The sequence below is a fragment of the Eulemur rufifrons genome, chromosome 2 (assembly GCF_041146395.1).
Source record: "Eulemur rufifrons isolate Redbay chromosome 2, OSU_ERuf_1, whole genome shotgun sequence".
Classification (NCBI taxonomy): domain Eukaryota; kingdom Metazoa; phylum Chordata; class Mammalia; order Primates; family Lemuridae; genus Eulemur; species Eulemur rufifrons.
In genome coordinates, this window is record NC_090984.1 from 5,031,644 (window position 1) to 5,051,627 (window position 19,984).

A 19,984-nucleotide genomic window follows, 5' to 3' on the forward strand; every position below is an offset into this window, starting at 1 on the left:
CCCAAGGGATCACAATGGAGCTACGGTAGTGGACTACAACCACAAGGAAATTGCCAAAATTACAGAAATGGAATTCAGAATATGGATGTCAAATAAGATCAATGGAACTGAAAAGAAAGTTGAAAACCAACAAAAAGAACTCAAAAAATATTTCAGGAAATTAATGAAAAAGTCACTAAAGTGCCAAACAACATAAGAGAGGATAAAATACTACAGAACTTAAAGAAATGAAAGAGTAATTTAGGGAATTCAAAACACAGCAGAAATCTTTAGCAACAGACTAAACTGAGGAAAATAAAGAATCTCAGAGCTTGAAGATAAGACTCTTGAGGTAACCCAGACATTTAAAGAGGCAGAGAAGAGAATAAAAAACACTAAGTAATCACTTGGAGAGCTGCAGGATCATGTGAAGTGAACTAACATACGAATTATAGGTACCACCGAGGGAGAAGAAGAAAGAACTAAAAGCATGGAAAATGTATTTGAGAGAATTATTCAGAAAAACTTTCCTGATATCGCCAGAGATCCAGACGTTCAGATACAAGAAGGTCACTGAACACCAGCAACATTCATAGCAAATAAGTCATCCCCAAGACAGAGTAATCAAACTGGCCAAAGCCAAAATGAAGGAGAAAATTCTACAAGCAGCAAGACGAAAGTAACAACTGACCTACAAAGGAAAAGCCATCAGGCTAAGTGCAGGCTTCTCAGTGGAAACCTTACAAGCTAGAAGGGAGTGGGACCCCATCTTCAATCTTCTTAAACAGAACAACTGTCACCCTAGAATCTTGTATCCTGCAACACTAAGTTTCCCAATTGATGGAGAAATTAAGTTTTTTCCAGACAAGCAAACATTGAGGGAATTTATCATGACCAGACCTGTGCTGCAGGAAATACTCATAACTTCATGATACAGGAATTAGCACAATAGGGACCCACCAGTGTAAAATTATATAAAAAAGCTAAACCTCACATCTCTTGTAAAACAATAGCACAAGAGGGAAAATAAAGCAATAAGGTACTACCCAACATGATGAACACAACATCATACCATATAAATTCTATCACTCAACAATAATGGTTTAAATGCTCCACTTAAAAGACATATGCTTCAGTTCTAAGCAGGAATGCTTTCAGTTTATCCTCATTCATTATGATGTTGGCTGTGGGTTTGGTGTATATGGCTTTTAGCCATTCAAGGTAAGTTCCATCTATGCCTATTTTGTTAAGCATTCTTATCATAAAAGGGTGCTGAATTTTGTTGAATGCTTTTACTGCCTCTATGGAGAGGATTATATGAACTTTGTTTTTGCTTCTATTTATGTGGTGAATTACATTTATTGATTTGCATATGTTGAACCATCTCTGTGTCTCTGGGATGGCTTTGGTATCAGGGTGATGTTGGCTCCATAAAATTGAAGAGGATTGGGGAGAATTGGGGAGGATTCCTTCCTTTTCAATGTTGTGGAATAATTTCTGCAGGATAGGCACCAGTTCTTTGTATTAATAGGTCTGGTAAAATCTGGGTATGAAACTATCTGGTCCAGGACTTTTTTTTTCTTGGACGATTTTTTGTTGCTGCTTCAATTTCGGTACTTGATATTGGTTTGTTCAGGAATTCCATTTCTTCTTGATTGAACCCAGGGGGGCTGTCTGTTTCTAAGAATTTGCCCATTTCCTCCACATTTCCAGGTTATGTGCATAGAGATTTTCATAGTATTCAGAGATGATATTTTGTATTTCCATGGTATCAGTCGTAATTTCTCCTTTTTCATTCCTAATAGAGATTATTAGTGTCCTTTCTTTTCTGCTTCTGCTTAATCTGGTGAGAAGCATGTCAATTTTGTTTATCTTTTCAAAGAACCAACTGTTTGTTTCATTAATCTTCTGTATAGTTCTTTTATTATCATTTTCATTTAGTTCCGCTCTGATCTTGGTTATTTCTTTGCTTCTGCTGTGTTTGGGAATGCTTTGCTCATCCTTTTCCAGTTCTTTGAGACAATTCATTATTAGATTATTGATTTGTGAACTTTCTGTCTTCTGAATGTAGGCATTTATGGCTAGGAACTTTCCTCTCAGGACTACTTTAGTTGTATCCCTCAGATTTTGATAACTTGTGTCACCATCATTTAGTTCAAAGAATCTTTTGATTTTCATTTTAATTTCCTCCTTGACCTATCATTCAGCACTAGGTTGTTTAGTGTCCATGACTTTGTATAGAGATGAGTGTTTCTGTTGGAGTTTATTTCTAATTTTTTTCACTGTTGTCTGAGAAGATGCATGGCATAATTTCTACATTGAGCCATGTTTTGTGGCCTAGGATGTGGTCAGTCTTAGAGACTGTCCCATGAACTGATGAGAAGAACATATTTTCAGTGGTTTTTGGGTAAAATGTTCTGTAGATGTCTATTAGGCCCATTTGTTCTTGAGTTCTGTTTAAGTCCATTGTTTCTTTATGCAGTGTTTGGAGAATCTGTCCTATTCTGTTAGAGGGGTGTTGAAGTCCCTGGCTATTATGGTGCTGCTGCTTATCATTTTGTTTAGATCGAGTAGGATTAGCTTTATGAATCTGGGTGCTCCTGTGATAGGTGTATAAATATTTAGAATTGTCATGTCTTCTTGTTGAATTGTTCCCTTTACCATTATATAATGACCATCTTTGTCTTTCACTACTTTTGTTGATTTGAAGACTAAGTGATGTGATGTTAGAAATGCTACACCAGCCTTCTTTTGGTTTCCATTTGCATGGAATATTGTTTTTCATCTCCACCTGGAGTCTAAATGAGTCCTTGTGGGTTAGATGTGTTTCGTGAAGACAGGAGACACTTGACTTGTATATATTTATCCATTCAGCCAGCCTGTGTCTCTTCAGTGGGCAGTTCAAGCCATTCAGATTTATTGAAAAAACTGACAAGTGGGGTGGATTTCTGTTCATCCTGTTGAGTAGGACTTTGTTGCTTTACTTTATTTCTTGAGCCATTGCGGTATCTAGTCTTTGACCTTTAGCTTTTGGGTGATTTTACACCGGTGACTGTCTATTGTGCTGATCTGTGTATAATGCAGTTCTGAGTACTTCCTACAGGGAAGGTCTTATCTTGACAAGCTCCCTCAGTGTTTGCTCATGTTAGAAAGACTTTGTTTCCCCCTCATATACATTACTTAGTTTTTCAGGATACAGAATTCTAGGCTGGCCATTATTCTGTTTGAGAAGACTAAGAATGGGACCCCAATCTCTTCTGGCTTGAAAGGTCTCAGGGACTGAAGAAAATCAGCAAGAAAAAAAAATCAAACAGCCCCATTAAAAAGTGGGCAAAGGACATGAACAGAAACTTTTCAGAAAAAGATAGATTAATGCCTAACATACGTGAAAAAATGCTCAACATCTCTAATCATCAGGGAAATGCAAATCAAAACCACAATGAGATAGCACTTAATTCCAGTGAGAATGGCTTTTATCAAAAAGTTCCAAAACAATAAATGTTGGCATGGATGAGGAGAGATAGAACACTCATACACCGCTGGTGGGACTGCAAACTAGTACAGCCTGTATGGAAAGTAATATGGAGACACCTCAAACAACTAAAAGTAGAACTACCATTTGATCCAGCAATACCACTACTGGGAATCTACCCAAAGGAGCAAAAGACATTCTATAAAAAAGATATCTGCACTACAATGTTTATAGCAGCACAATTCACAATTGCAAAGATGTGGAAACAACCCAAGTGCCCATCAACATGAGTGGATTAATAAAATGTGGTATATGTATACCATGGAGTTCTACTCATCATTTTCACTTCTTTTCTGTGTGCCATGGCTACTTCTCTCTCTCTCTCCCCACTCCCTCCCTTTTTTCTCTTACTTTCCTTTCTGTCTTCCTTTCCTTTCCTCTTCCTTTTCTTCCTTCCTTCCTCCCTTCCTTCCTCCTTTCTTTTCTCTTTCTTTCTCCCTCTCCTGCCTTAACCTTTCCTTTCTCTTGCTTCCTTTCTTTCTCTTTCTTTCTTCTTTCTTTCTCTTTCCCTCTTTCCTTCGTCCTCCTTCCTTCCTCCCTCCCTCCGTTCTCCTCTCCTCTCCTTTCTTTCCTTTTCTTTTTCAGGAAAATAAATAAACTTTGTACTTCTGTCCACCCTAAACTTTGTTTGAGAATTCTTTCTCCACCCACTGTGAGCACCTTGTAAGTTTCCACCCTTTCAAGAAGATTTCTCTCTTTTTTTTTTTTTTGAGAGAACAATTTGTTATAATTAACCAGAAATACAAGATTCCACTGAAACTGGAACAGTTGACAGAATATTGCTGTACTTAAACCTTCGAGGAACATACAAACAGGGTCAAACAAAGCCACTGAGAGGAAAAGCCCAAGATCGGTATGGGATAAACATGAAGATAATTGCATTCCAGCATGGGTATCTTCTGACCCCTCCCGGCAGTTCATCTACCACCATTCTCCCATCCTTCTCCCTCCGACACACCTGCCAAACCAAATGGCTTCTTCCCCTGTATTGCAGGTGTAAGCCAGCCCAATAGGACCCCTTTGGGATATGATATAAAGCCAAGAGAAAGTTTGTACATCTCATACTAGGGTAGAAAGTGCACGTACTCAACCCAGTACAAACGGTTATCATCTATGTGGGGGTCAATGCACATGGTAGTAACTTCAATCAAATCAGAGATGCTACCACAGGTAACCTGTTATGTGGCCCTATAGCGATGTCAATGTTCCCAATTTACTACACTAAATTGTCAATGTGGCAGAATGCATTTTTGAGCTCTAGATATTCTAAACACTCCTAGGAGGCTATTAAAGAGGATGTAGAACAGAACTCTACAACCTCAGAAACCTAGGCATTAGGGAGAATGCTGGCTCTTTCTGGGACCTTTCTGTGGGAGCAAAGAGATGAAGAGCATATGACAGTTGAGGGGAGGCACGAGGCCAACACATTTGATTTGTGTTCAAAGAGAAGTCTGAGCAAAGGAGGAAAACAAAAAAACCCAAAACCCCAACCAAAGGAAAAAAACAGTTTCATACAACACTGTATCAAAAAGTGAAAGGAACACCTAAATGCACAAACTAACTGGTGGCAAGTTAAGTCCATAGCCTATTGTGATAGGTCCATCCAGCATCAATCAAGTTTCTTCTCATCTGTTATCTGAAGGTTATTTACAGATGTGGTGACTTTAACAAGAGTCTCTCACAGGAGGGTGGGCAGGCTTCAATCATTGGTTTCAGGATCTGTCTGCGCCATGTAGGCATCCAACTCGGCATCCAGGTGTCCTTTTGTTTTCGACATGTATGCATCTAATTGGTTGTCCAGATGCTCCTTCGTCAACACAGGGCGAGCAAGGGCACCTCTCCCTCGTCCACGGCCTCGGCCTCTGCCTCCAAAGCCCCCTCTTCCCCGACCTATCATACCCCGACCTCTACCACCGATTCCGCCACGACCCATAGCTCCACGCCCTAGGCCCCCTCTCCCAGGACCTCCACGACCTCGAACACCACCTCTTCTTAAGCCCATTCGGGGAGCTACGGCTCGTCCACCTCGGAGCAGGTTTTGACCTCGGAGCGACATCCCGCCCCTAAGTAGGGTTCTGGTGGCACGTCCCCCACGCAGTCCTCCTCTGGGCAAGCCTCTCTGGATTATGGGTAGGCCTCGTCCTCCGATTGCTCCCCTGGCCAGGGTCCCTATGGGTCGGCCTAACCGTGCCTGGATGTTACTCTTACCCAGGCGCTGCTTTAAGCTCTGCTTAAGTTTTAATGCTGCCTGGACAGAGGGTCTATTCTCCATCTGCTGGGCCAGTCTTCTGTTTCTGGCACTGGCTAGCTGCTGTTGTTGCTGCATCGAAGCCCGAATATTCACTGGCATCGGTTGTTTGTTCTTCAGCATATTAGTAAAGCTTCAAGGTCGAACAAAATGGATGTTTAAATAAAAGCTTTATTACAAAACATTTATTGGCATTTTCATGGCTTGCTAGACCAGGAGCTCCAGATCCCACGAACTTTTAAGTAAAGTGGTACACTTAGATCAAGGCTGATGTGGGTTAAAGACTCCACAGTTTCCACAAACTTGCAAGAATCAGAAACTTAGAAATGCAGCTAAGTGCAGCACATTCAATCAAAAGTGATAACAAGGGCTCAGGTAACAGTTTTGAGAGAGGTGGAAAGTATGAAAAACACGCAATAAGCAGATATGATAAGAGACAGAAGATGCAGTTTCAAAGACAAACGAACAAAGCCTAAACCTTGGGAGACCTGAGGGAGCATTGTAAGGGCAAATATGAGAAAGGGCTACAGTACCTTCAGAGCTCATGGAAATAATGCACTCATATAAATTATAGGAGTGTAACAAATTTAAAAATATATTTGTCACTTAGTAACATGAATATAGATAATTAGTGTACCATGTCTTAAGAGATAAGGATAGAAGCACATGTGCTTCAAAAGAGGCAAAAATAGACACTAGATAAATCTCTTAGTGGTCTAACATCAAGCGAGAGAGAAGCCTGAAAGTGCATGTGCATCTGTCTAACATAGAGGGCCGGTGAAAAGGCCTTTCCTCCTATCCACAGTGCCACAGCAAAAGGCAGACAGGGAGGGGGCTAACGATGGACATGTGGGCAGAAGTCAGATTATGAGAGCTTTTTATCAAGAGGTCTCCATGGGGCTAGTTTCATCTTACACGCTAACTTCAATTGTTTGATTGGTGGCTGTCTGGAATCTCTTGGGAAAGGGTATGAGCAGCTCAGGCTCATTAAGAAAAAAAAATATACCATAATTGATCCTTATGTCTGCTCTGGTCAGGAGGTGGGGAACAGTAACATTGTGCCCTGATTTTGCCATTTCTAACTAAAAGTCTTACCTTCTCCCTCCAGAAAAACACTACCTACAAATGCTTGGAGTTAAACTGTCTGTCCCCAGGTTAGCAAACACAAGACAGCCCAAGTGAAATGTCAGAATACATACCACCCCGGATTCCCTGGGGCCAAAGCCAAGGTGAGATTCTGACGAGACTAGAATGTGATGTAGGGAGACCTTGCCCAAGATAATAGGGGATGATGAGGTTGGATTAAAAAAATTAAGTCTAGAACCATGATAAAGGGCTTGTTTCCAAATTTTGTGTGAGAGAAGGGCAGAGCCAAAGTTTGCAATGAGGCAGAGGTGGGATGATATTTAGGACGTGGACCTAGGGACATATGAGTGATCGAGGTTGGAACTCATATGTCCCTTTACAGTGCAGGTGTGTGAGAAGTTGTCCAGAACATCAGCCATCTGTCTGAGGCTTGATTTTGTAGGACAGGAGTGGAGAACATTATGCTTAGCACTCAACAAAAATCTGCTGAATGAATGTAGTTGACAAGAAAGATGACCAATGAGATGATGGATGAGAAGGGACTGCCCTGACCTAGCAAAGAATATTTGATGTTCTTACTCTCAACCTCACCTTCCAATGAGCAAACCCATATTGTCCTGAAATGCCATTTGCACACATCACCTCTAACACTGAGAACTTCTGGATGCAAGGAGCATCTCTTGCCACGATTAGTGGGGAGATATAGAGGAGAATAGAGACATGGAAGGGGAAGCTGGCTTTTTCAGACCAGGAGGGTCGACCTTGGATGGATCCAGTAAAGGTCTGCTTTACCAGATGCCCAAAGAAGTTGGGCTACTTGAAAACCAGGAAGGGTCCCTGTTGGGTGGGTGACTACTTAAGGTCCTCTGGTGCCCAAATCAATGATGCTACTTACCTTGGTTATCTTTTAGGTTCTCCAACTTGATTCTCTGTAATCATGAATCTCGATCAAGATGTTTTTCCTTTGCTCAACCTCTGACTGCCATCTCTAGCACTAGCTCTTTGTTTTGCTCACCTCGATGTCACACTAAAGCTGGAGTTTAAGGCTTTCTTTTTGAGACAGAGTCCAAAAGTTCATAGTGTTGAAATAGTCCAGAACATAATTCAGAAGTTCTCAGTATTGGAGACGATGTGTGCAAGTGGTGTTTCAGGACAGTATGAGTTTGCTTATTGGAAGGTGAGGTTGAGAGTAAGAACATCAAATATTCTTTGTTAGGTCAGGGCAGTCCCTTCTCATTCATCGTCTCATCGGTGTCTTTCTTTCTTTCTTTCTTTCTTTCTTTCTTTCTTTCTTTTTTTTTTGAGACAGAGTCTCACTCTGTTGCCCAGGCTAGAGTGCCACAGCATCAGCCTAGCTCACAGCTACCTCAAACTCCTGAGCTCAAGCGATCCTCCTGCCTCAGCCTCCCGAGTAGCTGGAGTAGCTGGGACCACAGGCATGTGCCACCATGCCTGGCTAATTTTTTTTTTCTATATATTTTTAGTTGTCCAGCTAATTTCTTTCTATTTTTAGTAGAGATGGGGTCCTGCTCTTGCTCAGGCTGGTCTCGAACTCCTGAGCTCAGGCTGGTCTCGAACAATCCACCCACCTTGGCCTCCCAGAGTGCTAGGATTACAGGTGTGAGCACCGTGCCTGGCCTTAAGGCTTTCTTAGATTACTACACATTTTTATTTTTGTCCCCAACTATTCATTCATTCATTCATTCATTCTTTCATTCAATGACGGTTAATTGAGCTCCTCCTTAGCGTGAGTCACTGAAGGAGGCAGAAGGAACACAGTAGTGAAAAAGATGAACAAGGTCATGCTTCCATGCATGAGGCTCAGAGTTTCATTGCAGAGAGAGAGAGAAGAAAGAAGTAAACCAGATACTTTTTAAATAGAAATAAATGTAAAAAACATAAACAGAGTGATCGTATAGGAACTTGCTAGGGAAAATATCTTTGGATGACATGGTTGAGGGAGGTCTTTCTGGACAGGTGAGAGCTGCTGTCAAAATCTAACAAACTGCTATGAGAAGGGAAGGGGAGACCTAACTAGCCCACTTCACTTGTGCTTGGGAATCAGACAGGCCAGTTGTGGTTCTGTCGAACAAAACATTCTACAGGAATGAAATCTACCCAACAATAGCACGCTAGAGCTTCATGAGGTCAAGTCTGTCCTATTCAATCAACAATGGATGGGCTGGAAATACAAAGACTCCTTAGCAAGGCCTGCAAAGCACTTAGAGTTTGGTAGGGATGCAAGCAGCTAAGCAAACCAGTTCAGGACCGTATGAAAAGAGAAGCAACAGAGACATATACATGGTGCTGTGGGTTCTCGGAGAGGTCTAGAGCCCAGCTTTGCCTTGGAGTGATAGTGGTTAGAAAAAAATGTCACAGAAAAGGAGACCTTTCAGCTGAGTATTGAAAATCAGCAGGAATAATTTTCTAGGCAGATCGAGAAAGCAAGGTCATCCCAAGAAGGAAGATGGTGTGTATGGATTGTTTGACATGTAGTTAAAAGAATGCACTCTGGGCTTAAACAGCAAGATTTGAATGTCAACTCAGCTGCATCCTAGCCTTGTGAGTTTGGGCGAGTTATTCAGCCTTCCTGGGACTCATTTCCCCACCTGCATGTGGGGCTAAATAACACTATCCTTGTAGGAGTTCCTATGAAGATTAAATGAGATAATGAATTGAAGAACTTAGCAAAATGACCCACATATGGTAGTTTCTTGATTTAAGTGAACAACTATTATTTATATTGTAAAGGAAATGCAAACATTAAAAAGATTGGCTGTGTGACTTCTAATATCCCTTTGTATGGTAAGATACGCCCAGAGCTTAGCTCAGTGTCTGGTATTTAGTGAGACTGCGCAATGCACATATTAGCTCTTTTTGTTGACATTATTCAACATTATAACTCTGGTCCAGTGGCATGGCAAAAATGGACCAATTCTAGCTCATTCTCAGCCAAGCTCTCCTGAAATGACAGTTCTTCCCTTCTTACCCCAACTCAGTGCTCTCAACCAGAGGTGATTTTTCCTCCTTCTCCCCACAAGGGGACATTGGCAGTATCTGGAGACATTTTTAGTCATCACGACCAGGGGGATGCTGCCAGCACGGAGTGGCGGAGACCAGGAATGCGGCTCTACATGCCGCAATGCACAGGGCGGCCCCCATGGCAAAGAATTATCTGATCCCAAATGTCAATAGTGCCAAGGTCAAAGGACCTTTAATTTAAACTCATCAGCCCTTTTCTGATGTTGGATAGAGCCTCTGAGAAGTCTCTTGAGCCCATTGACTTGGTGTTCCAGCAGAGACGAGCTTCATGTCACACGCAAGACTAGAGATTTCTCTGTGAAATTTCATTTCCATATACATTTAAAGGAGCTATTAACAAAACCAGTCTCAGCTTACCTCGTGGAGGAATTTCTCTGTCTCCGCATCTCTGTTTAGAGAAAGTTTCATTCTTTAATCCTCATCCTTTAAGGCCAATGCATAGCCAAACATTCCTTCTGAACTGTGACAAAGGATTTTCAAGTGGACGATAGACTTGGTTCTTCTCTTTGGACACATGTCCCCACTCCCATCCTTAAAGGTGAAAAACGAAGTTGGTTACTGTTAAGGCTTTACCATAGACCACGTGCCACATTAAGGTCAGAGAGGGCTGATGAGTTTCAGTTGAAGGGTTTCTTAACTGTGGCATAATTGACATTTTGGCCTGGATAATTCTACGTATTTTAGTCATGATTTTTCAGTTGATTCTCACCAGCAGGTGTCATTATCGTGTGCATTGTGTGGATGAGGGAACAGAGATTCCCAAGAAGCAGAGTAACTGATTAATCTTGGTTGAATAATGTCCTCCTGTCCCCTCAAATCAAGTGCACCTGGAAAGTAAAATTATGACTTTATTTGGTAACGGTGCCTTTGCAAATGTAGTTAGTTAAGATCTGGAGATGAAATCCTCCTGGATTTAGTGTGTGCCCCAAATCTAGTAACCGGTGTCCTTATAAGAAGAGGAGGGGACACACAGAGAAAGAAAGAAAAGCAGACCATGTGAAGACGGAGGCAGAGACTAGAGTGATGCGTCTATAAGCCCAGAAACACCTGGAGCCACCAGAAGCTGAGAGAGAGGCATGGGAAGGATTGTCTCCCCGAAACTCCGGAACGGGCCAACTCTGCCAGTCCCAGTCTGCTGGCCTTCAGAACTGCGAGAGAATACATTCCTGCTATTTTAGGCCCCCCAGTTTGTGGTACTTTTTTTATGGCAGGAAACTAAGGCACCAGTCCAAGATCACCCAGTGAACAAGTGGTAGAATCAAATTTTATTTACTTTTTTTTTAAAAAATGTATTTTTTTTGGTAAAGATTGGGTCTTGCTATATTGTCCAGGCTGAACTAGAACTCTGGGACTCAAGCGATTTTCCTACCTCGGCCTCCCAAAGTGCTAGGATTACAGGTGTGAGCCACTGTGCCTGGCCAAGAAATAAATTTTTAAATAACAGCTGATGTCAATCCAGAGTTCCTGCTTTCCCCTTCACATCTGACTTTCTGCTACCAGAACTGTAATAGACCATGAAGGACCTGATTCCCCAGGAAAACTTTAGTTCTCTTGCTCCAATCATGTTGTGTTTAGCTCCTGTGTTTAATGATTGTCTTACTCCGCATCCTGGGGCTGAAGCTACCTCACCAGACATAGGGTGCATGGTCTTTTTGATGTGTTTGCTCTGGTACGCCCCTGGTCACTCACCCAGTGCTGGCATGGTGGTCCTTTCAGCTGACGGGTAAGCCGATCAACAGATTTTCAGGCTCTGTCTTGAGAAGATACCATGCAGGTCGACTCATTCTGGTTTACCTCCAAGAAGCATTGATTGGCCAGGGACACGATGTGCACCCACACCACCGGCCCTGGTTTATTGTGTCCTCTGCCTTTGGAGACAATCTGGGATGTCCTCAATGTCCTCCTGGTGAAAGTCTCCCTTCTTCCTCTCACACACTTCACCCTGGGTTTCACTGGCCTCACCTTTCCTTCCAGAAATTCAGGTGGCCTCTCTGTTAATGATGCATCTACAATGAAGCGCCTTCCTGAAAGCACTGCATTTTAGAATCCCCATGCAAGTAGCTTCTTGAATAGGATTGCGATCCCCTTATGTCATGGTTTGTCTTGGCCCTGGGACATATTATTCCTTCAGGACATTTTAGGGAAAGATGGTTCCCTGCACTAAACCCACCTTCCCCAGTCAGGCAGGCAGGACTGGACATAGACAGATCTTGGTTTAGGTTGAGCCTGGCTGGATAACTTCTTTGTATTAAATCTGCTCTCTGGTACCTTAGGACGAAGACCCCCAAACTCCTCCCTTTTCCACTTTTTTCATTGCTGCTTGCATTGAAGATCTGATGCCCTTTGCTAAAAATGAGAGGTGAGTGAAGAAGCATTAGGGTTAGTTGACACCCTGTTGCCAATAAAGCCTTCACAGCATCCTCCGTCCGTGATGGAGCCCCTTCTTCATAAGCACAGGAAACCGAGGGCCCACAAAAAGGTTTTAATTTCTTTTAAATTCAGAATAAAAAAGATGACTCTATCTAGCTTGGAGTAGAAGTATCTTTCTACAAACAACCAGCTGAAAATATAACTTTTAATATTATGTTTTCGGAGGAAGGAGCCCATGGAGGTAAGGGTGTCTTCCCAGCCCATGAAAGTCACACTGCAGTTCTGTCTTTGTCGGCCTTTGCTAGTTTAGTAATAATAAGAAAAACAATTCCTTGATAGCCCAGTTCACAAAGCATTTCCCTTTTTGTGGGGGGGGGGCTGTGTGTCTATTTAACCCTCTTTCCCATGAGGCACAAGTACACCAGAAGCATTTGCTCAATGAATGAAATCCACGCGGGAAATACTGAATGTTGTGACAGGGGTCTAAAGGTGACAAAGGAATTGACTGGCAGAGCTGGAAACTGAATCTCCCTCTGACCGATTTCAAGTCAGATAATTCTCTCTTCTCTGCCAGTTGAACTGAGCTTTGGGTATTTCTGTTCTGGCCCTCCAAGGTAATCTGATTTGATGTTTGAAAACTGCTTCAGGGAGTCATTGTTCCTGGCTGCCCCTGGAGGGCAGCTGAAGGTGTCTCTGAGATTTGCCAGGCACCACGTCCTAGGTCTAACCGCCCAGCAATTGCCAAGTGCTGGAAGTCTTCCCACTCCAGCAGCTGCTATGGAATTCAAGCACAGACTTTAAAAAGGTGACCTCCTCTGAGGACTTGGTGAAATGCTCAGATGCCCACCTGCGAGGAGGGGAACATCAACAGGCTGATAGCATCTCTCTTCCCCTCCAAATGCCTGTATATACTCAAACCGGGCATGGTCATGACATGAACATCAAACCTCCAGCTCCTCGGGTGTTGCTTGCCATCAATATCTCTGTTGACATCACGCCTAGATTTTAGAGAGTCCCCCTAACAGTGGGGTTCCTGGCTCCCACTTCTACTTGCCAGGATCCTAGAGACCTCCTCTCTCCACCCCTATTATGTACCTCGATTGTCCATATTATGGGATGCCTCCTTGATCAAACCTCCCTGGAATCCAGTGACTTTGCTTAATGAATCTGCCTCAGTTTATAAGGTTTTTGACAAAATTTTCTGAGTAGGGAGACTCTGGAGGACAACGTTACATCAGAAAGCTTCTTTTTCATCTCCCCTTTTTGTCAGAGAGAAAATTAACAGCCATGGGATCTGGAGAATTTGAGACCAGAATGATCCCCGGAGGATAGCAAAAAGCATTTTCCAACTCTCAGTTCTGGGACAGTGGGAGAGCGCTGTGGTGGATAACTGAACATTCTGGAAGATCAACATCCAAACAATGGTGTCAGATAATTGAACAGTCTTCATTTGTCCTCTTGTGAAAGAAGGGGATGTGAAAATATTGTTTATTTATTTATTTTTTTAGCATGGACACCTTTGCACACAATGTTATCTTTTTAAAATTTTTAATTATTATTGGTATAGAATAGTTGTGTATCTTTATAGGGTCCATGTGATGTGTTGATGCAGGCACACAAAGTGAATTAATCACATCAGGGTAATTGGGTCACCTGTCACTTCAGGCATTTATCATTTTTTTCTGTTGGGAACATTCCGATTCCACTCTTTTAGTTATTTTAAAATATATCCTGATTATGGTCACTTTGTTGTGCTATCAAACATTATTCATTCTATCTATCTAACTATATTTTTGCACCCAATAACCATTCCCACTTTATCTCCCCCTCCCTGCCACCCTTCCCAGCCTCTGGTAACCATCATCCTCCTCTTTGTCTCCATGTGATAAATTGTCTTTAATATTTAGCTCCCACATATGAGTGAGAACATGCAAGATTTGTCTTTCTGTGCTTGGCTATGAGATACTAATTTTGATCTTCAGAGAATCTCTTCTGAGTGAAATAATGAAGTTGGAGGAAAAACCAGGAAATAACCTAGCTTTCCTATTCTACCTATTATTCTTTTTTTATTATTTCAGCATATTATGGGGGCACAGAAGTTTAGGTTACCTATATTGCCCTTGCGCCTCCACCCCACCGAGTCAGAGCTTCAAGCATGTCCATTCCCCAGACAGTGCGCATCGCACTCATTATGTATGTATGCACCCATCCCCTCCCCCCTACCTTTGACCGACACCCAATTAATGTTATTCTTAAATGTGCTCTTAGGCAATGATCAGTGAAACCAATTTGATGGTGACTACATGTGGTGCTTATTTTTTCATTCTTGGGATACTTCACTTAGTAGAATGGGTTCCAACTCTATCCAGGAGAACATAAGAGATTCTATATCCCCGTTATTTCTTATAGCTGAGTAATACTCCATGGTATACATATACCACATTTTACTAATCCACTCATGTATTGATGGGCACTTGGGTTGTTTCCACATCTTTTCAATTGTGAATTGTGCTGCTATAAACATTTGGGTGCAGATGTCTTTTTTATAGAATGTCTTTTGTTCTTTTGGGTAGATGCCCAATAATGGGATTGCTGGATCAAATGGTAGGTGTACTTGTATCTGTTTAAGGTATCTCCATATTGCTTTCCACAGAGGTTGCACTAGTTTGCAATCCTACCAGCAGTGTATGAGTGTTCCTGTCTCTCTGTATTTATGCCAACATTTATTGTTTTGGGACTTTTTGATAAAGGCCATTCTCACTGGAGTTAAGTGATATCTCATTGTGGTTTTGATTTGCATTTCCCTGATGATTAGAGATGTTGAGCATTTTTTCATATGTTTCTTGGCCATTCTTCTGTCTTCTTTTGAAAAATTTCTATTCATGTCCTTTGCCCGCTTTTTGATAGGGTTGTTTGATTTTTCTTGTTGATTTTCCTGAGTTCTAAATAGATTCTAGTTATCAGTCCTTTATCGGATGTGTAGCATGCGAAAATTTTTTCCCATTCTGTAGGTTTTCTGTTTACTCTCACGACAGTTTCTTTGGCTGTGCAGAAGCTTTTTAATTTAGTCAGGTCCCATTTATTTATTTTTGTTGTTGCTGTGATTGCCTTTGGGGTCTTCTTCATAAATTCTTTGCCTAGGCCAATGTCTGTAAGAGTCTTTCCCACATTTTCTTCTAGAATTCTAATAGCTTCACACCTAAGGTTTAAGTCTGTTATACACCGTGATTTGATTTTTGTGAGAGGTGAAAGGTGTGGGTCCTGTTTCAGTCTTCTACATGTGGCTATCCAGTTTTCCCAGCACCATTTATTGAATAAGGATTCTTTACCCTAGAGTATGTTTTTGTCTGCTTTGTCAAAGATTAGATGGCTATATGAGGATGGTTTTATATCTGGATTCTCAGTTCTGTTCCACTGGTTGATGTCCCTGTTCTTGTGCCAATACCAAGCTGTTTTAATAACCACAGCCTTGTAGTATAGTTTGAAGTCTGGTAAATTAATACCTCCCATTTTGTTCTTATTGCCTAAAATTGCTTTTGCTAAATGGGGTCTTCTCTGGTTCCATACAAAGCATAAAATTATTTTTTCTATATCTGTGAAAAATGATGTTGGTAATTTAATAGGGATTGCATTGAATCTGTAGATCAGTTTGGGTAGCATAGACATTTTAACAATGTTGATTCTTCCAATCCAGGAGCATGGTATGGTTTTCCACCTGTTTACGTGCTCTGTGATTTCCTTCTTCAGTGTTTCACAGTTCTCCCTGCAGAGGTCTTTTACCTCCTTAGTTAAATATATTCCTAGGTATTTTATTTTCTTTGTTGCTATTGTGAAGGATATTGAGTCCTTCATTTGGTTGTCCGTTTGACTGTTATTGGCATATATCAATGCCTCTGATTTGTGTGTATTGATTTTGTATCCTGAGACTTTACTGAATTCATTTATCAATTCTAGGAGTCTCTTGGTTGAATCCTTGGGGTTTTCTAGACATAATATCATACCATGAGCAAAGAGTGAGAGTTTGGTCCCTTCTGTCCCTGTTTGGACACCCTTGATTCTGCTTTCTTGCCTGATTGCTCTTGCAAGGACTTCCAGCAGTATGTTGAAAAGTAATGGGGACAGTGGGCAACCTTGTCTGGTTCCAGTTCTAAGTGGGAATGCTTTCAATTTTTCCCCATTCAGTAAGATGTTGGATGTGGGTTTGTCATATATGGCTTGTATCATTTTTAGATAGGCCCCATCTATGCATATTTTATTAAGTGTTCTTATCATAAAAGGGTGTTGAATTTTATCAAATGCTTTTTCTTCATCTATTGAGAGGATCATATTTTCTTTGTTTTTGCTTCTATTTATGTGGTGAATTAAATTTATAGATTTGCATATGTTGAACCATCCCTGCATCTCTGGGATGAAGCCCACTTGGACATGATGGATTATTTTCTTGGTAAGCACCTGGATTCGATTTGCTAGGATTTTATTGAGAATTTTCGCATCCATATTCATAAGGGATATTGGTCTGTAGTTTTCTTTTTTTGTTGCATCCTTTCCTGGTTTTGGTATCAGAGTTATGTTTACTTCATAAAATGTGTTTGGGAGAATTCCATACTTCTCAATGTTGTAGAATAATTTTTGTAGGATATGCACCAGTTCTTTGTAAGTGTGGTAAAATTCGGGTGTGAAATCATCTGGTCTGGGGCTTTTCTTTTTGGGAAGGTTTTTATTTTGGGGGGGGAAGGTTTTTTTTTTCTGTTTTGATTTCAGTTCTTGATATTGGTCTGTTCAGGTATTCTATTTCTTCCTGATTGAGCCTAGGGAGGCTGTGTGTTTCTAAAAATTTGTCCATTTCCTCCATGTTTTCCAGTTTGTATGCATAAAGGTTTTTGTAGAATTCAAAGATGATATCTTGTATCTCTGTGGCATCGGTTGGGATTTCTCCTTTCATGTTCCTGATGGAGGTTATTAGAGATTTTTCTTTTCTGCTCTTGGTTAGTCTAGCCAAAGACATGTCAATTTTGTTTATCTTTTCAAAGAACCAACTTTTTGTTTCATTAATCTCCCATATGGTTTTTCTGTTGTCCATTTCATTTAGTTCTGATTGATCTTATTAATTTCTCTCCTTCTGCTGGGTTTGGGGTCAGTCCATTCTTCTTTCTCCAGCTCTTTGAGTCTATTCATTAGGTTATCTATTTGTAAGTTTTCTGTCTTTTTGATATAGGCATTTATGGAAATAAATTTTCCTCTCAGGACTGCTTTAGCTGTGTCCCACAGATTTTGATAACCTGTGTCTCCTTTGTCATTTAGTTAAAAGAATCTTTTGATTTCTGTCTTGATTTCTTCATTTATAAAATAATTGTTCAGGAGAAGGTTGTTTAGCTTCCATGACTTTGAGTAGAAATGAGAATTTCTGTTAGGGTTAATTTCTATTTTTATTCCACTGTGATCTAAGAAGATGCATGGTATAATTTCTATTTGTTTAAATTTTTTAAGACATGCTTTGTGTTCTAGGATATGGTCAATCTTAGAGAATGTCCCATGAGCTGATGAGAAGAACATACATTCAGTGGATTTTGGGTAGAATGTCCTGTAAATGTCAATCAGGCCCATTTGTTCTAGCGTTCTGTTTAAGCCCATTATTTATTTGTTTATTTTCTTTTTGGAGGATCTGTCCTGTGCTGTCAGCAGGGATTTGAAGGCTCTGGCTATTATGGTGTTGCTGTTTATCATTTGGTTTAGATCAAGTAGGGTTTGCTTTATGAATCTGGGTGCACCTAAGTTGGGTGCAGGTATATTAAATATAGTTATGTTTTCTTGTTGAACTGTACCCTTCACCAGTATGTAGTGACCATTTTTGTCTTTCATTACTTTTGTTGATTTAAATACTAAGTTATCTGAAATTAAAACTGCCATGCCAGCCTTCTTTTGGCTTCTGTTTGCTTGATATATTGATTTACATCCCTTTATTTTCAGTCTAAATGCATCTTTGCAGGTTAGGTGGGTTTCCTGAAGACAGCAGATACTTGGCTTGTATTTTTCTGCCCATTGGGCCAGACTATGTCTCCTGAGTGGGGAGTTCAAGCCATTCACATTTATTGAGAGAACTGATAGGTGGGGCAGATTTGTGTTCATCCTGTTGGGTAGACCTTAATTGCTTTGTTTTCTCTCTTTAGCCATTGTGGTATCTGGCCTTTGATCTTTAGCTTTTGAGTAGTTTTACATTCGTGAGTGTTTCTTGTGCTAGTCCATGTGCAACTCTGTTTTGAGTACTTCTTGGAGGACTGGTCTTGTCTTGGTGAATTCCCTCAGTCTTTGTTTATTAGAGAATGTCTTAATTTCTCCTTCATGTACAAAACTTAGCTTTGCTGGGTACAAGATTTTAGGCTGGCCATTATTCTGTTTCAGAAGAGTGAGAATGGGGCCCCAGTCTCTTCTTGCTTGTAAGGTTTCAGTTGAGAAATCTGGTGTTATTTGGATGGGCTTTTCTCTTTGTATGTCACTTGTTTCTTTCACCTTATAGTTTGAAGAAGGGCCTCTTTAGTGGATATTTTGGTCAGTCTGATGACTGCATGACTTGGTGTCTTCCTATTTGCAATGAATCTCCCAGGGGTCCTTTGGGCTTCTTGTACCTGTATATCTAGATTTTTAGCAAGGCCTGGGAAATTTTCCTCAATTATATCTTCAAATAGCTTATCCAACCCTTGCATATTATCTTCTTCACCCTCAGGAATGCCCATAACTTTCACATTAGGTTTCTTCACATAATCCCACATTTCTTGCAGACTCTGGTCTTTTCTCTTATTTCTTTGCTCTATCTTTATGACTGACTTCTTTAATTGGAAGGTGTATCTTTGATCTCTGAGATTCTGTCTTCTGTTTGATCTACCCTGCTCTTGAGGCTTTCCACTGTGTTTTGTAGTTCCCTGAATAAATTCTTCATTTCCAGGAGTTTAGTTTGATTTTTCTTTAATATTTCGATTTCTTTAGTGAATTTTTCTTCCAAATCCTGGATTTTTTTTGTGGTTTCTTTGTGTTGGTTATCCATTTTTTCTTGCATATCACTGAGTTTTCTGATGATCCATGTTTGAAATTCTTCTTCTGTCATTTTGGTGCTCTGAGTTTGGTTAACTTCCATTGCTAGAGAGCTGGTGTTTCTCTTTGGGGGTGTGATTTCCATTTGATTCTTCATACTTCCGGAGTTCTTTCGCTGATTCCTTCCTATCTGGATCAGCTGCTGCTTCTTGCCTTTAGATATTCATTTGGATAATGACACACCCTGTTTAGTCTCTGAGCCAGTAGGTGGTGTTTGTGGGTGAGATTTGACCACACCCTATATGATGAGTCAGTAGACGCAGTAAAAGGGTGTGCAGAATGACCTCCCTGTCAGTAGGTGGCGCTTGCTGGGAGGGGCAGGCTGCAGTGTTGTTTTTGGGTCCTGCTCTCGTTCCTCTGGAGAGACACTCTAGTGCCTCACGTGGTGGGTGGGGCCCTGGGACTTCCAGGTGTGTCCTTATTCTGCACCTCAGTGGAGGCAGGTGGGTTAGTGAGGCTGGGCAGAGCTGGGTTGAGGGAGCCTTCCCTCAAGCTCCACAGATGCTGTTAGCAGAGGTCAAAGGTCTGTTCTTTGCCTCTGGGCAAAGCTGCCAGGGAGGGGCTGGAATGGCCCCACTCAGCAGAAAAGTCTGCATGTGGGGGTGGGGCTGTCTGAGACCTACAGTCTAGAGCAGGCCTCG

At 41.2% G+C, this 19,984-nt stretch overlaps 2 pseudogenes; one reads left to right on the top strand and one right to left on the bottom strand.

Moving 5' to 3' along the window:
• Window positions 1-19,984, top strand: part of LOC138399495 (cytochrome P450 4F2-like) — an 859,494-nt pseudogene that overhangs the window by 436,149 nt on the left and 403,361 nt on the right.
• On the bottom strand, window positions 4,225-6,169 carry LOC138399417 (chromatin target of PRMT1 protein pseudogene; annotated as a pseudogene).